General features: G+C 39.0%; 1 non-coding gene across 1 annotated transcript; it reads right to left on the bottom strand.

Moving 5' to 3' along the window:
* Positions 1–5,547: 5,547 nt before the first annotated feature.
* Positions 5,548–5,663, bottom strand: LOC120094045 (U5 spliceosomal RNA). The gene has a single exon (XR_005487721.1). It is a non-coding gene; the product is annotated as a U5 spliceosomal RNA (small nuclear RNA).
* Positions 5,664–8,936: the final 3,273 nt, after the last annotated feature.

Raw genomic sequence — 8,936 nt, 5'->3', positions numbered from 1 at the left:
AACACAGCTGAAGCTTTATCTCCAATGTGCATAACAAAGACCTAAGACCTCTGGTAAGGTGAGGTACTTAGCCAATTAACATATCCTTAGAAGCTTAAAATTAGTTTCAAATATTCTTTTCTGGAGTAGTGCAACAGCTACTCCCCAAATATTAAAGCTCATTTTGAGAGCAAAGGTTTGTAGTAAAAATTTCCATATACACTGAAAGATTTAAGTTCTAACTTCTTACATTGAAGAAGCAACAAAATTACATAATATAAGGATATTAGCCATTCTTAATGATATCACTCTATGGGCTCTCTAAAATTATAAGCAGGCTCACGAAATGAAAACTCAAAATCAATCCTCTAAATGTATCTTGAAATGGCCGTTGGAGTAAGTAAACTGGCTGTAATGTTCTCACAAGTTCCAAAACCTCATCAATCCTTTGTAAATCTTGTAAAAATCTCTACCTGTTTGATTTTTTCTTAATTAAAAATAAGTTTGAGTTAGTCAATGTAACACTGGCAATCCTTAATCATAATCATTAAGTTTTCTTTGTAACACCAGAGCATAACCACAAGGTCACCTGAGTTCTGAGTACATGACTAGGCAGCTGTCCTTGGGGCAGTGGAATTAGCATTAAAATACAGGTAGCTTCAGGGGAAACCAAAACTTTGGAAAGCAAAACTCGACCTCCAACAAACTAGTACAAAGTTTGACTGCCAATTCCTATATATGAACGCACGATGGTGTAGTCTCTAGTACCTCAACAAAGAGGCATTGTCCTAAATTCTTTTAGAAGCCTGGTTTCTAGAATAAGAATTCCATAAAAATATTATCTCAATTTAGATCTGTTTCCCTGGTTTGGCTCATGCCACATGTTGTCTGGAATGACTCCATCCAAATTACCAGCTTTATGTCAACTTTCTGTTACCAATATTATACCTTTTTAACCATATCCAATAACTTGAAAGCCAATAGTCCATAACCAAGGCAAGTAGAGCATATTTACACATTTAAAACCAATGAGAAATAAAATTGAAGTGGCTACACATATCTTTAATATTTAGACCAAAGACCATTTTTACCTTTTTAGCTATGATTTTAAGAGAAGCACCTTGTTACCTGTTGAGTCAAATAATAAGTCAGGGATTTCTCTAAGAGAAACAGCTCTCAGCTCTTGTACCAAAGAAGCTGAGAAGCTGCTGGCGCTTTTAAGATCAGCTCGTGTAGACCCTTAGCCTCTGGGCAGCTTCTCCAGCTAACCTAGACTCCTGGCTGCAGGTGTAGGGCTCTAAAGGCCTGATTGAAACTGTTTTTTATTCATTTGTTCCTTTTTGAAATGAGTTAAAACCAAGTCAAGGTGTGAACGACCAGCAGATAAAGTTTTTACCATTTTTTCTTTTGAACATGAAACATAAAACATTTAAACAACGAGAAGCAAGAACCGCAGACATAAACTGACAGACATGGGGACATCCTGGTGCACCAAGGACAGACAATAGACAAAGAGGGAAAAATCCAGATGGTGTTCATGGTGACTATCCACTCGAGTGAAGTCGATATGGACGATGGATTGTCTCAATTCCTGGACTAGTCCATCAACCTGTTGAAACCCAATTCCTGTAAGATACTGAGATATATTACGAGATGTCTGAGCAGCACAACTGACATTCACAATGGCATGGAAGTGAAACACACTCCTGAGTATTTTTACTCACAACCCAATTACATTAACTCCATCAAGCTGTGCATGGGCATTGAGATGTCCTTTTGTTTGATTCTCCTGAGTAAATTTTCAGGCGGTCTGCCTCTATCAAGTCTAATCAGTATGACTTTGCAAAGCTTATAGAGCCTGATCACACCTTTTACCAGCACAAAGACAAAATTTTTCTCCCAAAATACTGTGTTCCTTTTATCTCCTTTTCTTTTCGTTTTTTCTTTAGAGACCTTTTCTCCCTCAGACATACTTTCTTGTTGCTCTGTAAGGACCCTCTGACCTGTCCTAACGGCTGTAATGGCTTCCCACACAAAGAAAAAAAAATAAACAAAATTACCAGCCTTGTCCACGAAGGAACCATAACTTTCGGTTTCTTCACAGTGGCTCTCCACCTAGGCCCATATCTTTCTTCTTCATAGCGAGCTGCCTCATCTTCTAAATCCTCTTCCTCAGAGGAGCCAAGCTCGTCTGTTTTTGAACTATCAAGCCCCAAGACCTCTAACTCCTTTACCAGATAAAGGCTTTTTTACGGGGTTTTCTCCTCCTTTCCCTGTTTATTTAATTTTAATCTTAGCAGGGGGGGCCCCTTTTTTGCAGGGGTCCCTCCCTCAGTAGCTGAGGTGGCCACTGTCCTCGGGGCATCCTTTCCCCGTACTATCACCTCTGATGGTGGTAAGACCTCAGAGGGGGCTGGTGCTTGAGATCGATCAGTATCATTTTTTCGTTGCAACCTTCCACTACGCGCCATTTCTGACATGCTAAATTTCGTCCAGGGCCTCTTGGCCTGCCGCTATTATAGGACGAAAAATGTCTTTACCTAAACAATCCTTAACCATCTGCCAAATTCCTAACGTTCCCAGCCTCAGACCACCATGTAATAGAGGCCTCAACAGCACTCTCAGAAGAAGGAGAAAGATACGATAGGTCAAGACCAAACAATTCGGAAATTATCATGTCTCTCAGAGTTTACCTCAATTCCTGCATCTTCTGGATTCTCTCCGCAGATGGAGGAATCTCTCTCGGTACCTGGCCATGGTGTGGCATTTTTTTATCCCGGGTTCTCGGCACCAGATGTCCCACTCGCGACCTCGCCAGCAAGAAAACACTCGGGGACATACGAATCCTTGCGGCAGCTAAAACTTTTATTAAATCTTAAGGAGAGCCCCGTGTGCCCGCATAGCATGGCTTATATACACCCTAGCGCGGCGCATCCACACCTGATTGGTCGCTTACCCATGATCTCATTAGGCACGCCCCGGAGTGGGCAAAGACCTGGCACAAAGGCACTCTTGCACGTGCGCACACAGTTAACTTCCTGAAAGGAAGTCGGCTGGCGCGGCGGAGGCCAGCACCATCTTGTAATGGCGGAAGCTATCCTGGCCTTCCACGTGGGGCGCAGTAGAAGCCAGCGCCATCTTGTGGTGGCGAATGTTAAAGCGGCCCTCTACAATGAACAACCCGTGTGTGTGTGTGTGTGTGTGTGTGTGTGTGTGTGTGTGTGTGTGTGTGTGTGTTTAAATCCCATAGTCTTACGCCAGTTTCTCGGTGACGTGTCAGTGTGGGCATTGACATATATTTCTATTAGATGGCCAATTTTTGAATGTTTTTCCCCCTTTGGCTTCCTCTTTCTTCTATTGCCTGATTGACCTGTGGTTTTGTTGAGCAATGAATTTTCAGGACTACTGGAATGCCTTTGATGGGGTATTGCAACTTGCATGATGTGTAGGGTTTGAATGACAATATTGCCTCTGGTTCAAATACCTGTGTGGCATCTTATGTTCCTAGTAAGGAATAACCTCAAATAAACAGAAGTCCTTTGCAAAAGTTGTACACTAAACTAAGAAACTTATGAAATGGGTTAAATTTGGAGGCTACTTGGAAGACTCAGTTCCCTAGAATGGCCTTGGTCTTTGGTAAAACATCTGAACTGTAAGCTGAATTAGTTATCATATTTTTTTTGAAATGGAGTGTTTTCATTGATGCTTTGGCAGTGAATTATATGTACACAAGACAGTTCTATCATATTCATGCTCTTTGTTATCCACCTAAAACTTTTAGATCTATTTTCTGAAGCCTAACTACTCCCAATCTCATATAACATATGATTTTTATAATCATCAATTCAATATCTACTGTCCGTATATTCATAGATGGGTAAGGTTTCTCCTGGTGACAGGGTAAGGTCACACTCTTATGGAAAGCAGCCATTTCCAGCCCAATAGTCATGAACTCAAACAGTAATTCTTGGCATGGCATGAACTCCTCCATAATGATAGAATGTTGACTTGCCTGATATTCGTGTGTGTGTGTGTGTGTGTGTGTGTGTGTGTGTGTGTGTGTGTTATGCAAGCAACCACAGCTGTTATGAGTTCATGAGTGCAGTGGTTTTGTCATAGCCAGTAGATACTACTTTCTTCTGTTTTTTCTCACATCTGGCTCTTTGAATATGTCCAAACATTTCTTTTTCAATATGACTGTGCAAATGTTTCAGAGAGGTTCAGTTGAGGGCAAAAGATACTTGGTGAATCTGGATGCCATCCCATAGGCTGATGTAACTCTTAATTAAAAAAAGAAGAACTGAGCACAGGAATCCACAGCTCTACTGCCTAACTGTGAATTCAGTGTTATCACATATCATATTTTCCTCTCTTCACAAATTTATCTCCTATGTTACCATGCTGTACCAAACTGCAGATTCAGGATAAAAGAAACCATTTCTTTCTTTGAGTATTTATTTTTTCAGGTATCTTGTGAGAGGAACCAGAAAAATAAGTTAAACTGCTGAATCTGAATTGTCCAGGCAAGGCAATAAAGTACATGGTTCCTGACCCTGAAAAAGAGCTAGTAGGGTCTGGGCCACCATGAGCATTGATGGTCACAACTAAGGCTACTCCAAACCTGCGTTCTAATGTCTTTAGTACATATAACCCTATGCTCTGTTCTCTCACCTTAGTACTGGATGACATCATTATGGTCACTGTAGCAATGAGACATAACTTTCTCTTGAAATGATAATCAGACACTCTTTCTAACTTAGCCACTCATGATCTCCTGGCATTCTTTTCCAGAAGATTGTTTATTGGTGATTTTAAATTCATCTCCAGACTCATGATGACAGAATCTCCACAAAAGTCTGAAGTAACTTTTAAATACTCTGGTCCTGAGTTTCTATCAGAAAACAAAACAAAACAAAAATAGAAGTGAAAATTACTTGAGAAACTCAAAAAAGTAATTAGTAATCAGAATGGGAATTTTCTCATCAGTCCTTGGAACACAAAGTGTATGGCAGAAAGACATACTGAACAAATAGGTCTTCAGTAGTAACAAATTATAGCCTTGCCACCGGAGAGCCCTTCTCTAGTACCCAGCATCCTAGACAATCTCAAAATGTCATGATTTTTGGGGTCCAACGTCACTCAGAATAAATGGCTAACTGAAGAGACTATTAGCATATCAGAGAGGATGCTGACTTTAGAATCTCACAGCATTGCAAGTACGTCTTTCAGAGTTCTAGCTCTTCTCAGTACTTCTCACTCCAGTCTCATAAACCTCTCTAGAAGCAGACTTTCATTTCTCTTTCCTCAACTTCTCTTTCTATGTAACACATCAATGTTATCCCTGTGTCACTGGGATCCTGTTTCTTCTTAGCATTTTTTTCTTGGTTCTTCTCATGTGATTTTTGGATTATTTTTCTTTGCCCACCTTATTGTTTTCAATTCTTTTCTTGATATCCATACCTTTCTTCTTTCATGTACCAGAAATGTGTACTGACCATATCAATGTACAATTTTCTCTCATTGCCTTTTACTCTTTTTTTTTCTTTTCTTTTTTTTTTTTTTTTTTGTAGCCTTGCCGGAACAAGGCCTCAAAAAATTGGTTTAAGACTCAGAGTTGTTCCTCTCCACGGAAATCTTTAGTAAAAGGCGAAAGATTTATACGATCTGAAGAGAAACCAGAGTATTGCCTTTTACTCTTACAGATGCCTCTGGATGTTCTATTCTTCATATCAACAGTACCTGTTCTTCTAAGTGATAACTTGGTGTGGTCTTCTCCATATTTTCATTAAAAATGTCCAAGTATTAAAGGACGTGGTAGAGTGGAGCAGTCATAGATCTGTGTCCACCAACTTCAGGCTGTGGTCCTCTACCTGTGGAAGGACTTGGGAGCATTATCCTTATGTGACTGATGGACAGAAATCTCTGCAGGGCTGAGGATAATTGACAGGAGTCTGTTGCTCTGGGAGTCAGTTGAGATCCCTACCATCACTTCAGGGTCACTGGGGTTTCTAGCCTTAGCTCAATCAGGGACCAGGTTATCTTTCATGGTTTCATGCCCTTCCACAATCCTTTCCTCATCCCCTCTCCCCTTTTCCTCTGAGCAGGTGAAATTACTTATGCATTCACCCACTTTGCACTTCAAGTATCTGTGAGGCTGGGAGCTTCTTCTCCCACTGAGACCAGACAAGGAAGTGCAGCTAGTAGAACATATCCCACATACACCTCCTTTGAGAAACCCTCACTCCACTTTCTCAGGTGCAAAATGGTGGTCAAGCTGCACTTTTGCTACATTTGTGCAGTGAGATCTAGGTCCAGCCTGTATATGTTCTCTGGTTGGTGGTTCAGACAATGTGAGACATAAGGGGCCAGATTAGTTGACTCTGTTGATTTTCTCTATGGAGTATTTTCCCCTTCAAGGCCCCCCAATCCTTTATTCTTTCTGTGCTTTGTATGAGTGTGGCTAAATCAATACTGATTTTCACTGCAGAAATCCTCCTTTACTTAGACTTCAGGTGGACTTTACTAAAGAATTTAAAAAGAATAAACGTATATGTCTGTTTCTTACTGACATAAAATGTGGTTTATATGGAAAAATTTCTTTTAAAAACTTTAGATTAATTAATTAGTTAAATAATCTTAAGGATGATATGTGGTTCTGTACCTCACATTTAAAATTTAAGGTCTTTTAATGGATATTACTACTAAAAGAAAAAAATACAAAAAAGTTACATCCTAAAAGTAGACAGTATCAAAAGGAAACTCTGGCTACATAGTAAATAATATGTACACAGTATGTAGACAATGGGGTGTTTCAACTACCAGCAAGTAGCATCTATATACAGTCATTACCTCCTACAAAGGCACAAGAAGTATCCAGGGAGCAGAAAGGTAGCAAGAAGTAGCAAAAAGTAGCCTCCACTATAAAGAACACTGTTTACGTGAGCAGGAAGATCTTTCCACAAAGCAGGGTATAGATCCTATAATACAATCTCATGTTTTAGACTGTCACTTAAAGAACTAGAAACAGAAATAATGTGCCCTATTCCCTTGCTTCTTCAGGCTGTTGTTTCTACAATCTTAATATGAAAAGTAAGACTCAACTCTTTTGTGATAAAAATTAATTGGGGTTTTCCTCCCCATCTTAGATCATTTAGTCTCAAAATAAAAGACAATTAAAACTTGCCATGTTCCCTCTGAGCTGCAGCTACTCCAACTGTCCTGCCCCCATCACCATGTTCTAAAATCTTCCCTGTCCCATGTAGTATTCTACAGTATCTTCCCTCTCCTCTTCTCTTCATGGTCTCTATTCACACCCCAGGCCCAGGAACCAAGGCTCTACCTACCCCTCTTTTACTCAGCTTTAGGCTAAAGGATTCTTTATTAACCAAAATATTTTTTTTAAATTAAGGAGCAAGGTGTACATGAGGATATTCCTATACTTGAGGCAAACACATCTTGGGGGCAGTATTTAACATTTTATAACATTTTATAATACATTGCAAAATACGAAACCTGAGCACCACTGAAACAAAATTGTATGTCCTCCAGAGAGTCGGTTTGTCTCTTTTGAGATTGTGATCTGACTCAGGTTACCCAATAAATAAATTTTTTTTATTTTCTGGCCTCTTAACACACACAAATAAATAATTGTTATTTTCATTAGAACTCTGTATTCATAGCAATTAATACTTGAATGATTAAGAATTACATTAACAATTTCGATGTAAAAATACTCAAACTTCTCACAAACCCAATCCAAGAACACAGTAAAAAGATCATCCATAATATTCAAATAGGCTTCACAACAAGGATGCAGGTTTCGTTCAATATACAGAAATCTCTCAACATAATCTACTATGTAAACAAACTAGAAGGAGAAAAAAGACATGATGTCATTAGATGCTGAGAATGCATTTGACAAAATTCAACACTGATTCATAATAAAAGTCTTGGAGAGGTCAGGAATTCAAGGCCCATACCTAAATACAGTAAAAACAATATACATCAAAGCAATAGCCAACATCAAACTAAACAGAGAGAAAACTTAAGCAATCCCACTAAAATCAGGGAGTAGACAAAAGCTTCCTACTCTCTCCTTCCTTATTCAATATAGTAAGTAAAGTACAATCCAGAGCCATAAGACAATAAAAGGAAGTCAAAGGCATACAAATTAGAAAGGAAGAAGTCAACATATTAATATTTGCAGATGATATGGCAGTATACTTAAGTGACCCCAAAAGTTCCATCCAAGAACTACTAAGTCTGATAAAAAACTTCAGAAAAGTGGCTGGCTATAAAGTTAACTCAAACAAATCAGTAGACCACCTCTACTCAAAGAATAAACAGGCTGAGAATGAATTAGGAAAATGACACCCTTCACAATAGTCACAAATTACAAAAAATATTTCGGTGTGACTTCAAATGAGTGAAAGAACTGCATGAAAAGAAATTCAATTCTCTGAAGACAGAAATTGAAGAAGATACCAGAGGATGGAGAGATCTACCATGCTCTTCAATAGGCAGGATTAATATAGTAAATATGGTCATTTTGTCCAAAGCAATCTACAGATTCAATGAAATCCCCATCAAAATTCTAACACAACTCATTTTAGAATAAGAAAGAGCAATTTAAAAATTCATTTGGAATGACAAAAAACTCAGGATAGCAAAAAAGTATCCTCAACGATAAAAGAACTTCTGGGGGAATCACCATCCCGGACCTCAAGCTATAGTACCGAGAAATAATGATAAAAACTGTATTTTATTGTTACACAGACAGGCAGATCGATCAGTGCAATAGAACTGAAGACCCAGAAATGAACCCACATACCCATGGCTACTTGATCTTTGCCAAAGGAGCTAAACCATTCAATGGAAGAAAGATAGCATTTTCAACAAATGGTGCTGGTTCAACTGGAGGTCAGCATGGAGAAGAATGCAAATCGATCCTTTCTTAT

The sequence above is a fragment of the Rattus norvegicus genome, chromosome 7 (assembly GCF_036323735.1).
Source record: "Rattus norvegicus strain BN/NHsdMcwi chromosome 7, GRCr8, whole genome shotgun sequence".
NCBI classification, from domain to species: Eukaryota; Metazoa; Chordata; class Mammalia; order Rodentia; family Muridae; genus Rattus; species Rattus norvegicus.
The sequence above is the reverse complement of the archived record's forward strand: the minus strand, read 5'-3'. Positions and strand labels throughout refer to the sequence as shown.